The following is a 17788-nucleotide window of genomic DNA, read 5'->3' on the forward strand; positions in this document are numbered from 1 at the left end:
TATATATATATATATATATATATATATATATACAGTATGTGTATATATATATATATATATGTATATATATATATATATATACACACACTATATTACCAAAAGTATTGGTGGGACACCCCTCCAAATCATTGGATTCAGGTGTTCCGTGAATTGTCCTTGCTACTAAATATTCTGCAGACAACTGTTAGTTGTATTATAACAAAGTGGGAGCAACAGCAACTCAGCCACGAAATGGTAGGCCACGTAAAATGACAGAGCGGGGTCAGCGCATGCTGAAGTGCACAGTAAACAGAAGTCGCCAACTGTCTGCAGAGTCAATAGCTACAGACCTCCAAACTTTGTGTGACCTTCAGATTGGCACAACAACAGTGCGTAGAGAGCTTCATGGAATGTGTTTCCATGGCCGAGCAACTGCATCCAAGCCTTACATCACTAACTGCAATGCAAAGCATCGGATGCAGTGGTGTAAAGCACGCTGCCACTGGACTCTGCAAAATTATATGTATTTTAGTAGACATATACATCCCAGCACAGTGCCAATATTGCTAGTTTCAAGTACATTTTATAAAGAGAAAACTATGGAAGTTAACATTGCTGCCTTTTTCAATAAGTTGTTAGTCACTTAGCTGTTATCTATCCTAGATAGGTGACATTTTCAGACTGAGTACTACCACTATCGTAAAACAAAAGATGGTAATATTATCACCTAAATCCCTTTACCTTTCATTTACCCATTATAATATTACTAAAATAGGAGACATTACTGGAAACTATATGAATGCTAGTACAGACATATCCTTAGGATGGTTCCCCTCTGTGCTACACAAGTTTGGGGAAATATCTCAACAGAAGTGCTTCAGATAACAACTGGCATTGTGTGTAGAATCACCAAAGATGATAATTCACTTAGCTAGCTGCCATCTTGCACTGATGCCCACTGTTACATAGTATTTGAGGTTGAAAAAAGAAGAGACGTGTTCTCTGGAGTGATGAATCACGCTTCTCTGTCTGGCAATCAGATGGACGTTTCTGGGTTTGCCGATTGCCAGGAGAACGGTACTTGCCTGACTGCATTGTGCCAAGTGTAAAGTTTGGTGGAGGGGGGATTATGGTGTGGGGAGTTGTTCAGGGGTTGGGCTCGGCCCCTTAGTTCCAACTCAATATTGAACCCTACAGACTAAGACTGGGATGCCATTAAAGTTCATGTGCGTGTAAAGGCGGGCGTCCCAATACTTTTGGTAATATAGTGTATATATATAATATCCTGATCTATCTATGACCAAGGATATATATACAAGTAGCGCGACATTTATATATATAACCTAAAGCAAACATTAGACATTAGACATGTGCACTGCCAAAAAATTTGTTTAGTTTCGTTTAGTTTTAAATTCGGATTTGTGTTATTTCGTTTTTCGGGGTTCGGGTGTGAAAGTCAATTCGGACGAAATTCGTTAGCGGTAGTTCGTTCGAACGTTCGTTTAGTTTTCGTTTCTTATTCGTTTCGTTCATACGTTCGTTCGTTTGCAGCAAAGTGACGTTTGAGGGGGAAAATGTTTTTCTTCAACGGACGAAACGAATAAGAAACGAAAATGAAACGAACGTTCGAACGAACTACCGCTAACGAATTTCGGAAATGGAAATTCGGATTCGTTTGCATTCGTTATATCTGTAATTCGGAATTCGGATACATCCGAATGTCCGTTTTTCCGAAAATTCGTACGAATTTCGATTCGGAACTAAACGAATCGCACATATCTATTAGACATCAAGATCAGATAATAGAAAATATTTTAAGTAGCTTTAAACTTAATTACTAACATTTCTTATAAGATTTAACATGTTAATATAATTACATTTGTTTTAATTTTTTTATCTACAGATTTATTTAAAAGAATACCTGATAATCCTTGTTCATGTTTTTCCTGTTACAGGGTGACAACTCTCTCCCAATTATGCTCCGGCTTTGACCCCCTGTCACAGGTACAACTGGTAAAGACTACAAGCGGCTATGTCAACACTCACTGCGCAAACAAAAAGTCTTCAGGACGAAACGCGTAAAGGGAGTGCTCCGTTTCCTCGCTGACACCCTGGGAAGAGGTTCTACACAGGTTGCATATGCTGTTTTACCAACGGAAGTTTGTAAGTGCAATCATTTTTAAACTTATTAAATAAAGGATCTTGCATCTGCACTTAAATCCTGTTTTTTCTTCTATGGTTGGTCCCCCCCTCGTTTCCTGGCTGATCTCTCCGGAGGGTTCTCCATCCATACTGGAGGCTGTCCAAACACCGCCGATGAGAGGAAGTGCAGCCTGACGGCAGGAGAGGGCAGAGAGACTATTATTGAAGAATTTTTCCCTCTGCGGACTCATCAATAGAACTATAAGTAAAAGACACTTGACTTCCAATGCTGCTCGGAGGAAAATAGTATCTTGCTGCTCATAATCCCCGATCATACACCTCTATATACACTATATTTTATTCACCTTTTATATCAGTAGATGTGTTTTTATAAGAATTTTGTGCACTTTGGCTTGTAGCTTTTGACTGGCCATACAAATAGTTTTTATTCCATTTTTATTCATATTTTTATTTTCTAATTTTTGATTGCCAGATGGAATAATTCACCCGTTTACACATTTTTCAACCAGAATTTATTTATTATTCACAATATAACTTGTTTCCACACGACAATATTTTATTTATTTACATATGCTACACATATCTTGCGATATTTACATTGTTAACTTAATATTTAATAATATTTAATATTTATTCACGAACACATTTACCTTCTTTTTTTCGACTTGTATTTTCAGTATACAGCCGCAATTAGGATTTGATCACTGGCACTGTATTTAGTTTGTGATATTTTCACATTTCCACACAACTTAAAGACCAATTAAAAGGTGGATCACACACAACCAAGCGCAGCACCCTGGCTTACACTCACTGCGCAAACACGTCCACCATTTTAACCTGAGAGAACAGTTTATAGGGTGGCAGGCTAGTGACATGCACTGTGGCAAAAATGGGGAGGTAGCAAAATTGTGCAAGGGTATAACTTTAAAAGCATTTATCATGTTTACATGCAAAGGGCAAAACCAGCAAATTATATACAGCAGTGGTTCTCAACTCGTGGGTCGCGACCCAAAAGTGGGTCGCGACACCCTCTGCAGTGGGTCGCAGCGTCATGTCTGCATAGACCGGCCCATCTGCATTAGAGAGAACTAGAGGGGGAATTTGTGGTTCAGCCTGTGGAACCTCATAATGTCAAACTGTCCCCTCTCTCCCGGCCTCCCCCGGGCTCTCCGATAAAGTGGTATGGCCCGGGGAGAGAGGGGACTATTTCCTCACTTTCGGGCCGGCGCATTAATATCAGGAGCCGCGGCGCCCGACAATTAAGTTATAGTTCCGGTCTGCACTGGAGAGTACAGCAGATATCAATCCGCCGCTGTATCTACTGTACTCTCCAGTCCAGATAGTTCAGTTGGCTGAAATCAGAGAAAGGTAGGCAGGCAGATAGGGAGATGCACTGTGGCAGGACAGGGGACACTGATGGATATTATGCATTCCAAGCCCACATAATATCCATCATGTATATACAGTGTATATAACAAAATAAAAAGTAATGTGCAATGTCTCTATAAAAATGTTGTCAATATTTAAGAAACACAACAACAAACAAAAACCCCAAAATATATTTTTCTGTATTATATAAATGTGAACATATCAGGAGTGTCTTACAAAATATGGGACTGCTGGCAACTATGGAGAGATTTTTAGAAGCAGCTGAAAATAAGTCCCCATCTCTATTTCAGTCTTTTCAGTGAGACATTTTGAAAAGACAAGGTCTTTCATGCACTGCTTGTCTAGACCTTCCCACATACATTTCACCCCATTGTATAATTACATGGGATTTTCCAGTGACATGTATATATGTGTCATATGCTCATGTTTCACCTGTACGCTTTTTTGAACAGCCTGTATAAAATTAAGCAATACCTTATGTGAAATGACAGTTACTTGGGCTTTAGTGTAATCTATCAAATCTCACAATATTGTCTACGTGTTTTTTTTTTCTTTTTGGCAAGCTGTAATTTTACAACATACAATTAAATGTAATTATAAGAGGTGTCATTCAATACAATTTGATAGAAAATGTGATATCACATACATTTTATTTCAAAGTATGATCACAGCTGTGCTGTATTGCCTTATGAATCCATCTTAGAATTTCTGGCAAGGGGTTAACCACTTGCTGACCGGGGTGTTTAACACGCTTCCTGTCCAGACCATTTTTCAGTATTCAGCGCTGCGGTACTTTGACTGACATTTATTCCGTCATGCAACGCTGTACTGAAATAAATGTTTTACCATTTTTTGGGGACAGATAGAGCTTTCTTTTGGTGGTATTTAATCACCACTGGGGGGTTTTATTTATCAGTACCCAATTTTTTGGTGGTAAAACATAAAAGATGGGTAAATAGACACCAAACATGTCAAGCTTTAAAATTGCATGCGTCGGCGAAATCGCAAAAAACTACCATGCCTAAAAATTGCCCAAATGCAACGTTTGAAAAGCTTTTACCACTCATCAGTTTAGTGTTATCAGTGATTATTGACCCTAAAATTATTGCTCTCACTCCCACATTTATGGCGATATGTAACATGTGTGGTGTAATCGTTGTTTTCACACGTAGGCGCATCCGATCCGTATGCGTATATACATTTTTATGAGCATGCATGCGGGGGTGGGGGACTTCAATTTTTTGGGGTGTTACTTTATTTTTTTTAAACTTGTTTTTTTTTTTTTACACATGTAACTTTATTGCTACCACATAACTGTCATCAACAAAGAACCTGCAACTCCTGTTTACAGAACAACTAGAGAATCACATATTTTTTAAAAGTAGTAGAAACGTCTGTTCTCCGCCAACTGTCTCATATGTAGCGGTATCCAGTCTCCTGACTCTGGTTCTAGTAGAAACGTCATACTTGACTCTGGCCCTTCTACCTCCTGAGTCTCCTTTTTGGGCAGTGAACTCACCCTTCACATTAAAAGGTCAACAGGGAGGCTCAGAAGAAGGAAGGGTTATGGTAAGCTCAGCATTTGCTAAAAACGATTTGCATGTATAATGTCAGTTGCCCATATATGTGGATTTACTGATTGTTTTGACATGAGTATAGTGAAAGTGTTACATAAGTGTGCCACCATACTAGACTTTTGTAGTTAGGGGGCTTGGTCTCTTAATTATGCCAGAACCAAGGATCTCATAAATATTGGAACAGTTTCATCTTGTTAGTAAATAGTTTTTTTTGTTTTTTTTTACAAACATGAATGAAAATAATTTTTATTTAGTTTTTTAAAATAAATTAAAAACCCAAATAATTAGTGATGTCGTAAAATTACAAATACATGTACTTTCAGCTGTCTAAACTCAAACTGTATTTTACCTATATATTTAGTAGGCATTTATCTTAAAATGTGGGTGTATGGATTGATGCATAAATTGCCACAAACTGTACGAATCAAAGAATTTAGAGCAAATAACATTCTTTCCTAGTGAAACATTATTCTAAGGGGGTTATTCACACAGCTGCCGAAGGCCGCCAAGTGAATAACTCAGCCGAAGTGAAGTGAGCCGAACGAAGTTCAGCTATTCACTCCGGCTCAGTATGGCTGATTTCAGTCGTACATCGGCTAAAATCAGCTGTATATCGGCTGCCTTCGGTCAGCCGAACATGCTCTGCATGTTCGGCTGAGCCAAAGTGCAGAGGGAATCAACATCTGGATTGGCTGAGCTGAAGCTGCAGCAGCTCACTCGCTGCTATTCGCCCCTATTCTCATAGGGGCGAACGGCAGTGAGTGAATACCTCCGACGTATCAAGCAGAATAGAAAATAAGTGAGAAGAATGAAAAAAAAAAGATTTGAAAAATTATTTTAAAATGTAAATAAAGAGGGAAATCATCAAATAAATAAAGATATTTTAAAGAAGAGGAAAAAATTATAAAAAAAGAAAAACAATTGGGCGGAGCTAGCAGTGACAGCTAGCTCTGCCCCACTATTTCCTATTGGCCGACACCCGCCAGGTGCTGGCCAATGAATAACAACTGGGCAGAGCCGGCCGTGACTTCATGGCCGGCTCCATCCAGTTGTTATTGTTTAATGACAGATCAGCGTCCCCAGGTCATTTGGGGATGCTGATCTGTCATTACAACTGGGCAGAGCCAGCCGTGAGATCACTGAAGCTACGGCTGTATCATTTGGCTCAATAATGAATAACCCCCTATGATTCTCCTATGCATTCATGTGACACGATACCCACCTAACAGATAAACTCCTTCAATTCACAAAGCCAAATATTCAGGAGTCATACTTTGCAATAGCTCAGGCACATCACATTCACATATAAAGAAAATCTGGATCTCATTTATTCAATCCTGCTTGATTTGCAGTTCTAACACAGGACTTTAGCTGTCAGGAACACTAAAAAGCAAATCTGCCATCAAATTGCATACTATTACTAATCATTCTATTGTAACTATGGTGTTGATAATGAAATATTATTTGGCAGGTATGTTGATTTGTTATGTTCGCCTGTTTAAGATACATGTGTAATATTATTTTATAGCCCTAATTTCATAGTAGTAACAATGTAGTTTGTGTCAAATATGATCATTCTGCCCATAAAATATACATGTATTAAAAGAAACACTTGAACAGGATCACAAGGTTGCTAACTAAAAAATAAGCAATGTAAACCAGAGCACGTCCAATCCTATTAACATTAGCAGAGGGTCAAGACTGACAAGGAGGCAAGAGACAAGTCAGAGAGAATTTGATGGATAAGGTAGCATATGTGACAGGTGTAAGAATGAAGCCCTAAGGTATAATAATGGGGATAAAGTCAGGAAGCTGATGACAGTGTGTTATAGAAGCTGTCATAAAATTTAACTTATCATTTTCATCATATAATTCTATTGACTTTACATCATGATTGAAAAGTATATATTCATAGCCTGCAGCCATGCATTGTTAGCTTTGTTTGGTTTGAAATGTAGTCCTTCAGGCCCCATTGATTTGCCATACTTTCCAGCTGCACTTTGTGAGTGCTTACACGTCGACAAGTAACTGAGGAGTCATGCTACAGCAAGCAGTAAAGCATGATAGATCTAGTTCATTGACTGAACACAGACCATGGAGCCTAGATCTGTCTGATCAAACATTGCCTTAAAAAAAACTCTGTGATGTTATTCATATCATTTATAATGTTCTATAAAATTCTTAAGAAGCATTAATATTAACTGATATTCAAGCTGAAATGTTCAGGGTGTCCCAGACAGAAGTCTTGCAGCTATGGTCTGGATCTGTGAAAATAGTCTTTCTTTATACATTTTTATAAGACACTAAAGTTTATATACTAATAATGATTAGAGACAGTCTTCAATGTTCCTTCACCTTCTGCAAAGCAATAAATAACAAACGTAGCAATGCCTTTTCTAAAAGGGGACTCTAGACTCTCAGTGATCAGTGGGTGAGGTGGGTTGGAGACTGGCTGTATTTTTGAGGGATGAGGTGGGTGACAGGGAGATGCTGTGACCATGGGAGTGAGGTCAGTTGGTGTTATGCACTTTTAGTGGAGGGGATGAGGTGGTCTTTTGTCAGCTGTCTTTGCTAACTAATGGCGCTGAATGGCCCAGGAACCAGCATAGGAGTGGCAAGGCTGTAAGCATACCAGCACCAGCACATGCATACAGGGCCGGATTTACTCTCTCTGCTGCCCCAAGGCCATGTTCCTCAATGCTCCCCCCACACACCACCACCATTCTCGTCATTTAACAATGACGGTTAGAATGGATCAGTTAAAAACATATTTTCACCTGTCTTTTTACAACGATATAAGAAACACTGGCGGAACTACCAGGGTCGATGCCCCGTCTTGTTCTATGATGGTATGGGACTCATTCCGAAGGGGAGGTGGGCTGGTGTCGCCTCACTCTCCTCTGGCTCCCGTCTTCTATAATCCTAATTTCCCCCCAGGGGGATCTCCTGGAGCGTTCCATTGGTGGCAAGACAAAGGCCTGTACCGCATAGCACAATTCTTTAAAGGTCGTAAGCCACTTACTTTGACCTACTGTCGGGGGGTTTTGCACATGCCATCTTCGGAATACTTTCACTACAGACAATTGTTACACTTTTTAGGTTCTTTGAAAACACCCAATGTGATGTCTCCCTTTAAAACAACCTACGAACATTGGTGTCTTGGAGCCGGGGGCCAGAGTGGGGGAGTTTCGCTGCTCTATTCCCTCCTGGTAGACTCTGAAAGTAAATTACCCTATATGTTTGCTTGGGAACAAGACCTGGAAACGGTTATTCCTCTGGATGTCTGGCATCAATGTTGTTCCCATGTGTCATCTGGTTTACTTAATATTTCACTAATAGAAGCTAATTATAAGGTTTTATCTAGGTGGTATATGGTTCCTGCCAGACTAGCGAGAATATACCCAGAGGTTTCTCCTCATTGTTTTAGGGGATGTGCTCACTCGGGCACGATATATCACATATGGTGGGAATGACCCAAATTGAGACCTTTTTGGAACCAGCTGTATGCTATGTAGGGTTACTGGGGTGAGAGTCCCACGAGATCCCCAATATGTGTTGCTGAATTGCCCGATTCCAGGACTGTCTAAAGCTTTGGATAAATTAATCACTTTCTTTTTGTTGGCAGCCAAAATAACCATAGCTAGGGCTTGGAAAACACCAACAATTCCATTCCACTTGGTCAAACAAAAAATGTCGTGGATTATGGTCCATGAGAAACTTCACAGCATCCTCCAAGATACTAAAAAATGCTTTGAATTGACCTGGACCCCCTGGTTGTTATATACAGGGGTGCTGGAAACCAGGTAATTTCCCTTGTACAATTTTTCTGGAATTTTTCTCTGGGGACTATGCTTAATGTTTAAGTAGATGTTGGGCTATTTGGTTGGGGATGGAGCTACTCTTCAGATTCTTAAGCTGTTCTGCGTCCTTTAGTATCTATTTCCTTTTCCTCTTTTTGTCTGTTTTTCTTTTCTTTATGCTCGCACACGTGAGCTGTTTAGTACATTGATGTTGGACAGAAAGTCTTCTATTTATATAGATATGGAGGAGATCATAACAAATGTTTGCTTCAGACATAGATGGATGCCTATGCCAGATATTCCTCTCAGGCTGTTTTGATTTTTGTTTTTGCTGATGGGGGATAAATTGGCAAGAATAGGTGGATAGATAATCCTCAATCTCTTGTTCTGTGTCCCCGTTATCAATGAACAGGAATCCTCTATGTGTCTTCCTGTTCATTGATAACATGAGTTTGTTTACTATAACTACAATTATGAATGAAGCACCCAGCGGGGAGAAAAGAAATCACGGATTGTGCCGATGTATCAGCAGGAAAATGGCACTTTCGGCATTATGCCAAAAGTGCCATTTTCGGCCGATATGTTTCGGCGGCCGATATATCGGTGCATCCCTAGGTTCTAATGATCCCCTCCTACTACTTGACTATGCTAATGTGGAAGAATCTAAAATGCAATTGTATGCTATACTGATTGTGCATCATGTGCTATTTTATTGTTTTATTCTACTTTGAAAAATTAATAACATACTTTGAAAGAAAAAAACATATTTTCATACACAAGAACACTGAAAATAATTGGTTTTCATTGTGCATACAGAAAATACTCTGTACTGTAGCTTTGCATTAACGTTTTAACAGCAAAATGTTATAAAACATGCATACAAGGGATGCGTCTCACCAGGGCTCTGTTTGGGTTTCAGCAGGACTGCATGCAGATCTCAGCAGGAATGCGTACAGGTCTCAGCAGGGATGCGTGCAAGTCTCAGCAGGGCTGCATGTGGGTCTCTCCAGGGCTGTGTGGGTGGGTGCCAGGCTCTCCAGGGCTGTGCATGCGGCTGCCGGTCTCTCTAGGGCTGAACGGATGGGATCCGGGCTTGTGCCGGGCTTCAGGGCTGTGCTGGTGGGTGTGGGGCTGTCCTGTGCGTTGCTGGCGCCGGGAAGGAGGAGGCAATTAGGGTTGCCACCTTTACTTCCAGCAAAACCCGTACACTCTAGCAACGCACGGAATTTTTTTTTTTGGGAGAATGAGTCGCTGCTTATTCATATGTAAATAGCATCACCCATTCATATATGAATATCACAGTCAGGACTATTTTCAGTGGGGGGCCAGCCCGGCCAGTCGCCCATATCTTAATGTTGCTTGCCCCTGTCTGCCTGACATCATGTGTCCGGGTTTCAGCTGCCATGAAACCCGGACACAACATTCAAAACCCGGACAGTCCGGGTGAATCCTGGACAGGTGGCAACCCTAGAGGCAATGTGCAGCTGGACCAGCACAATCAAGACACCTGCCTGAGGTCCCCAGCAAGCTCAGGATCTCAGGCAGCCGAACTTCCTAAAAAATTTAACAGGCCAGTATCGGCTGTTCCACCACTCTACTCCCTGCCACTCGGAAGCCATGGCCTCGGTGGCCTTGTGGGGAATTGGGCCTTGTCAGGAATCCGGCCTTGTATGCATATCTCTACAGCCCAGCCCTTTTTTCGCTCTGGCTGTAATGACAGTCTGACACCCAATTATTTGGCTGCCAATTCCATCACCCCCCAATTTCCCCTTTCTGAGCGGACTATACAGGGGAGGCAGGAACTATGAGCTAGGAGGAGGGAGAGTTGGACAAAACGAAAACACATATGCCTATTTCTACATTACTTAAAATTGTTATTATATATGATTTAGCTATATCTATAAAAGCATTATACCATATATCATTATACAGACATTATACAGACATCTATCTATATCGTCTATATAAAACATATCAGGCTTTTGACAATGTGTGTGTCCTGCAATCTTATGCACTACTGCTTGAAAATTAAAGAGAAGCCTCCCTGCATACTTGGCAACTCACCCAGGAAGCTTGGGAGACACCCTACCTGTTGGCCATGCCTGCGCAGTGGAGATCCAACAACTTTTATGGGGCTTGTGTCCCAGGCTGAGAGATAGGGGTAGACGGGTCCCATAGACATATTTGGGGTTCTACTGAGCAGGTACAACCAGCAGAGGGGACTTTGGCGTGGGAGGCAAACAATCACTGGAGGCCAAGGGAGTCAGATTGCGGTAAGTATGCATCTGTGGTGGGGGAGGGTCAGATCTCTCAGATCAAGTGACTGGGGGCAAAACTAATGAGTGCACTTTCTACGAAAGTGCACTTATTCTTTAACACATGCATTGATAAAAATTCAAAGAAGCCACACACACTTTTCAATGCCCCACATTCCCCTCACTTATCACAGTATAAATGTTTTGCCCAAGTTGACACCTGTGTGACTGTAGAGGCACTATAAGGAAAGCACCATAATGCTGGTGTGGTACATTCCAAGTAGGGATGCATCAATATAATTTTTTCCAGACCAAATATGAGTGCCGATACTTTTCCTCAAGTACTCTCTGATTACCGATACTCTTTTTATTGTCATGTGACAGTTTTTCTAAAAAAAATAGAGACTAATGATTTTAGGACAGTGGTGAAGTGCCAGGGCCCAGTACCAGCGGCATATGCTGCATCCCTGGCCTCCAAGCTGTAGAGGTACTACCAATCTCAGCAATACATTATACAGCAATGCAGAAAACCACCATCTATAGAGGACTACAAATTCCAGCATATATATTATACAGCAATGCAAAATAATACCATAAGCTAGAGAGGACTACAAATGCCTGATGCATCCAGTGGGGGATCGCAGGTGGCTGTTCAGGGTCTCAGGAGGCTGTGAGGGGTCTCAGATGGGCTGTGCGGGGTCTCAGATGGCCTGTGCAGGGTCTCCAGAGGCTGTGCAGAGTCTCAGGGGGCTGTGCAGAGTCTCAGGTGGCTGTGTGGGGTCTCAGGAGGCTGTGCGGAGTCTTGAGTGGTCTGCGTGGGGTCTATGGTGGGCTGTGCATGGTTTATGGTGGTCTGTGTGTGGTCTATGGTGGGCTGTGCGGGGTCTGGGGTGGGTTGTGTGGGGTCTATAGTGAGCTCTGTGGAGTCTCAGGTGGCCGTGCGGAGTCTATGGTGGGCTGTACAGGGTCTATGATGGGCTGTACGGGCTCCTAGGAGGGCTGTGCAGGGTTCCACCAGGGGTCGCGGTTGGTCTCCCGGGCAGGTGTGGGTGAAGGGGTTTCAGGAAGGAAAAGATGTGCAGCCAGAACTGAAAACAGGTGCCACGTTTCACAGGAAGGCTGACTTGCTGGGGACCTCGGCAGCTTTTCATGTGAAGTGTGGTGTCTGTGTACCCCTTGTAACTGAAGGGGGCAAAGGACTAAAATAATCCTATAAATGATTAAACTCCTCCCTTTGCTGTGCTATGACCTAATCTAAAATGCACTGTTGTACTTACATATCACATAGCTAGTGGGACATGTGGTCACTGTCAAAGAGCAGGATCTGCGTTTTGGTAGAGCCTACAAAAATTAGGTTCTAGCACAATGTTAAAATTTTCAAACAAGAAGCTGCTGACCAACCTCAAGTTTATTATTTCAATACTTTTGGTATTAATTGAAGAAAACCTGTACTAAGAGAAATATGGCGACTAGCTCTGCTTACTTCAATCTGTACATGCTAGCTGCCTGGCTGTGTTTGGCTTCAATACATTCTAAGTCACTGAACCAGAATAAGCGTGCAAACCAGGCAGAACCGGCGGTAGTTCCGCCACTGAAACCAGGAAGGCCACAGCGGTATCAAACCTCCTAACCTTCATGCTTGTTCAAAGTCAGTGAATCAGAATGCATTGAAGCCATTGGATCAGCATGACAGTTTGATAGCTGATATTTTCAGACGAAGAGGTCTTCAATGGCAGCTTCTGTTCCTCATTACAGGTTTCCTTTCTAAAGGGTTCTAATAGAAATCACTAACAGAATAGATATAGCAATTTTTATTATAAGAATTAGAAAGTGAAAGTAGTAATACAAAGGTCATGGTGGCAAATGTCATTCTATAAACTTTATACAGATACAAACCCTTTGATAAGCTGGTTTTCTCTAACAGTTGGAAACAATATCACCGTTGATTTATAGGTTGTTGACCATTTTTTCTCACGACTGTACTTAGTCACTGTCTATAAAAAAGGGCACTGGTACTAAATGAAGAACAGGAGTGGTGCTGGAAAATCACACCAAACTGTACGGTACCTATGACCTTTAAATCCAGTCTTTGTTACAGTTATTTCTATGACAATATACGACGTAGTCATTGGCGTACATCTTGGCTTGAACATACTCTTTTGTTAGTGTGGCTTTACTTTAAGCTTTAATTATGGTAGTGACAAATAGCTGTGTGGAACTTTCCCATGTCCCTGCCTAGTGTAATTTTACAATTATCCCTTACTGGGGTTTTTTTTCTTGGAGATAAGTAAATGGTACTCTGGTTACTCCGCTATATTAAAAGGCCAAAGGGAAGTTCAGGTTTTTACGTAACTATGCAGGAATTTGTCACTCTTTATTGCCTAGTAATGTAGAGTTTTGTAAATTTTTTAACACGCTAATGAGTTTGCATTGCAAGAAAAATAGGAAGCTGTGTATTTACTACAGATATTAATACAATAAACTAAATAGAAGTAACCTGTTGTGATAAATAAAATGTGGTTGTTAACACCTAACTTTTGGCTTAAAGAAGAACTCAAAAAATATCAAGATAAAAATGAATAGCCTATTAAAAGATACAATAAAACCAGCTTTTGCTGTAACACTCAACTTAAATGCAGAACTTTTCCCCACAGTATTTTTTCCCAACAATGGATTTCTTCAATCTGATGGCCATCATCATTCTACCACTTTCTCTGAGCCCAGGTTGTCTTGTGCCTGCACCAACCTGTGACTGCTCAGTGAAAGGAGAAGCAGCACAGTGATAAGCTCTTTGCTCTGTTCTCTTCATATCAGCAAGCTTCTTGTGAGCACATAAACTGATTGTCTCTGGTTGGTACTGCATCCTTCTCTTACACTTCAGCCATGCTGCACAGGGACTGCAAGAGGCTGATACCAGGCCTCATTCACATTGAATCTGTTAGCATCTGTTTTTCAATGGATGTCAACAGATTCCAATGCACGGTAACCCAAACAATGTATCGGTATGAATGGAACCAGTTCACACCGCTGTATTTTAATGAGAAAAACACATTCCACAAACTCCTATCCTTACTCTTTCCATAAGGACAGGTCACTGTAAAGGTGCTCAGAAAAACCTCAACCATTTTGCCTGCTGCAACATAACATGTAAAATGTATACATTTGGGATCTAGCATGTTGTACCTCAAACAGGAGCAACTTCAAGATCAAATATAAGGTAAAAACCAGCTACTGGAAGCAGAAGATGAAATGGCCATAGGTGACCAGCTTACTGTAGGTGACAGCAAGGACTAACCAAGGTGAAACCACAATAAAGAGCAGTGGCGAGAAGGTGCTACCTCATTCTAAACGATGGGAACAAAAGTGCAGGGTGTGTGAATGGAAACAGCTAGATGACGCTGGACATACTTCAGCCAAAAAATGAGGCAGGTTTTATCTGACTTGCTGCAGCTTCTAATACCCACTGGCTGGAGTTCAGCTTTAAATCTGAAACTAGAGCAGGCGAAAACACTTTAGAGCCTTTTCACACTGTTGCAAAGTGCCAGTTCCACATACATCTATTGGCAAGGTGCGGTATCGTGCATTGTGGTAACATGGTAAAGTGCACGTTACTGCAATGCAGGGTAATACGTGTAATGCACAAATTGCGCTGTAGTGCCATTATGAATAGCACCCTAATGCACCATGCCAATAGATGTTTGTTATTGTGCACCAGGACACATGGTACCCTGCCTTGTAGTACACGTTTTCAGAAAATAGTACTTGAACCTTCTTTGGTGTGTTTTGGTGCATTAGCTCATTCACATGGCTGACTAAATGAGAGGCATTTCAACACTTGACATAAAGAACATTAACATCTGTATGCTAATGCAGTGCAACAGTCTGAATGGGCCCTAAAGGTTGTTTTTTTTTGACTGCTCTAATTTCAGCTTTTAAGCTGAACTGCATCCTGCTTTTCATTAATCTGTCATGATTTTTTTCCACCCAAAGCTGAAGTTATGTAATGTCAGTGGTCTAATTATTCTCTTTACAGCCCTAGTCCTTCAGATAATATTGCTAACAACTGCCATGTTACATTATGGTACTATTGTACTCTCTCTATATTACTGAACCTATCTGTTCTCATCTACCAGACAGGTTGGCTTGTCTGTGAAATGAGGTAATGCCCAGAGCTTACAGCACATACAGTATGTACAGTGCAAACTGACTATTTGCTATTAAAGAAAATAATAATCTGCCAATAAATATGTATAGTTTTAACCAACATTAACCCAGGTTTGAATTTGATCATCTGCTTTTGAACAGTGTTCACTTGTTATATTAGTGGCACAGCACACAAAGGCGAAGATTCACAAGAATGTAGGGAATCTTGGACACTGTTCTAACATTCCAAAGCAATGTATTTCACCCCCAAGCCTTGCAGCAACTTTGTAGCACCTTCTTACAACAGTATTATTTGTCATCACATATTAAATGTGAAGAAAATAGCATGGGACAGAACATTGATTCAGGTCGGGCAGCCTCATCATTAACAGATCTGACCGACCATAGGATTGGGTACATAAATCGGACTAAAGCAGACATGTCACCTGATAAAATGAACTATAGAAGTGGTTGATTCATGACCTCATATGCTCAGAAATGCTTTCATATGTCCACATTGTGCATCCATTTGTTTGATATCTGAGCAGATATATGTCTGATATAAAAGTTGTCTGCTCACCACACATGGACCTATTGGCAGCTTAAACTGTATACTGTATATAGCCATTTAAAAAAAAAATTCCCTTAGCTTCCTGGTTTAGAGACATATCAGGGCTATTCACAAAAGGATGAAAAGATTGGAGAAGTGAACACTCTAGGACAGCATAGCTAAACTGGATAATGAGCTGAATTGGAGAATTTTTCAAAATCAGGTATTTTGGCCTAGATTGTTCACTTATCCTGCCTTCTCCAAACTCTTCACCTTTTTGTGAATAACCCTGACAGTAAATAGGAAGTAGAAAACCATCCCTTTTAAACAGTCACTGGAAAATGTGTCCTTTTTTAAAAATGTACCCTTTTTTTTTGTTGGCGACTGTAAAATATGTATTTCCCATTACCTTCTGACCTGGTATAAATGGTCCACAGTACAATAAGAGATATAATTCTGCCCAACAGGAACACAGATTACAATTAAAACTTAACAGAAGTTCTACCCCTTCCCCACTTTCCAAAAGTAACACAAAAATTCTCACTATGGAGACACCATAAGGCTAGAGCTACACAAATTATTTTTAATAGCTGAATTGCGCCACTAAAATGGTGGATGATTAATCAAGCAAGGTAGCAATCACTTAACAAATGGGGGGAGGGGGCACACATACTAGTAAAGTACCATTGTGTGATCATTTACAATTATTCATTACTACATGCTACACATGTAAATATAGAAAGTGATTGATGGTTACTGCTAGTGATTAATCTCTAGTGATTTTAGTAATGTGACTGAGCCACTAAAAATGATTTGTGTAGCTCTAGCCTAAAGCTGGTATACATTGCTCGAAGTTTGACTGATTCCTGCTGAACTGGCCAACATGTAAGGCATGGATGGCCCTGTCAGCACCCTCCAACTGTATAAAAGTAAATTTTTTAAATTGTTTTAATACAATATCTGGCAGCAGGGTTTCCCCCATCCATGCTGCTTAGTGTGGATGGGGGAAATCAATGGATTTCTCTCGTTCAACCCATGGGGAGAAATTTGTAGCATGTATGGCCAGCTTTAGTGTCAAATGTCCTAACTTAATGATTATAATGTTGTGTGTATACCAATAGATCAATAGTCACATTGTTGTAAAGTAATGTGTATTTTGGTTTCAGAAATATATATATTACGCTAGTAAGTTTAGAATAAACAAGAGCAAAATTCCAAACACACAAACCTTCCCAAAGTAAAACAGGTAATGATAACTGACAAGTCTTTTGGCTATTTATGGGGACAAATGACTTCACATGACAGCTAAATCCACGTAATTGGACAAATTACAAACTGCGGCATTTATCCAATTAGTACCACACTGATCTTCCCATCATTACATCACTGTAATTTATTTGAAATTATTATAGAAATATTTTCTGCAGTGCAAACCAAATGCCGCAGCAAGTTATAATGTTTTGTGTTTTTTTTCCATGCTTTATTGAAAGTTACAAAACAATCAAAAAATTTGCATACATTACAGAAGCCATACAGGCGTATACACAGGTGTGTCAGTTCCTGCAGTTATAGTTGGCTGAACTCCAAGTCCGGAGCCTGGAGCCAGTGCAAATCCTTCATTTTATTTAGGGAACTGGAGCAAGAACAGAGATGGTGCCAAGTTTCTGAGGCAGATCCAGAATGCAGACTTAAAAAATGTAATGGAACTTAAATAAATGCAGGTAAAAGCACTGAAATGTCAAGTATTTTAAATGCTTACTTGCAGGGCTTTTCCTTTCCATATTATTTTTTTATTTACTTGTAATGTGCCTTTGACTCTGCTACAAAAGGTGACCAAATCCCTAGCAATGCCCCCTGCCTCCTTTGCATGCTATAGCCCTCTCCTCTGATTTTCCATTCAGCTTGGGGAGGAGCACGGGCATCTCTAAACTG

Source organism: Nanorana parkeri, unplaced genomic scaffold (genome assembly GCF_000935625.1).
Source record: "Nanorana parkeri isolate BGI_ZX_2015 unplaced genomic scaffold, ASM93562v1 scaffold1603, whole genome shotgun sequence".
In the NCBI taxonomy this organism is placed as follows: Eukaryota; Metazoa; Chordata; class Amphibia; order Anura; family Dicroglossidae; genus Nanorana; species Nanorana parkeri.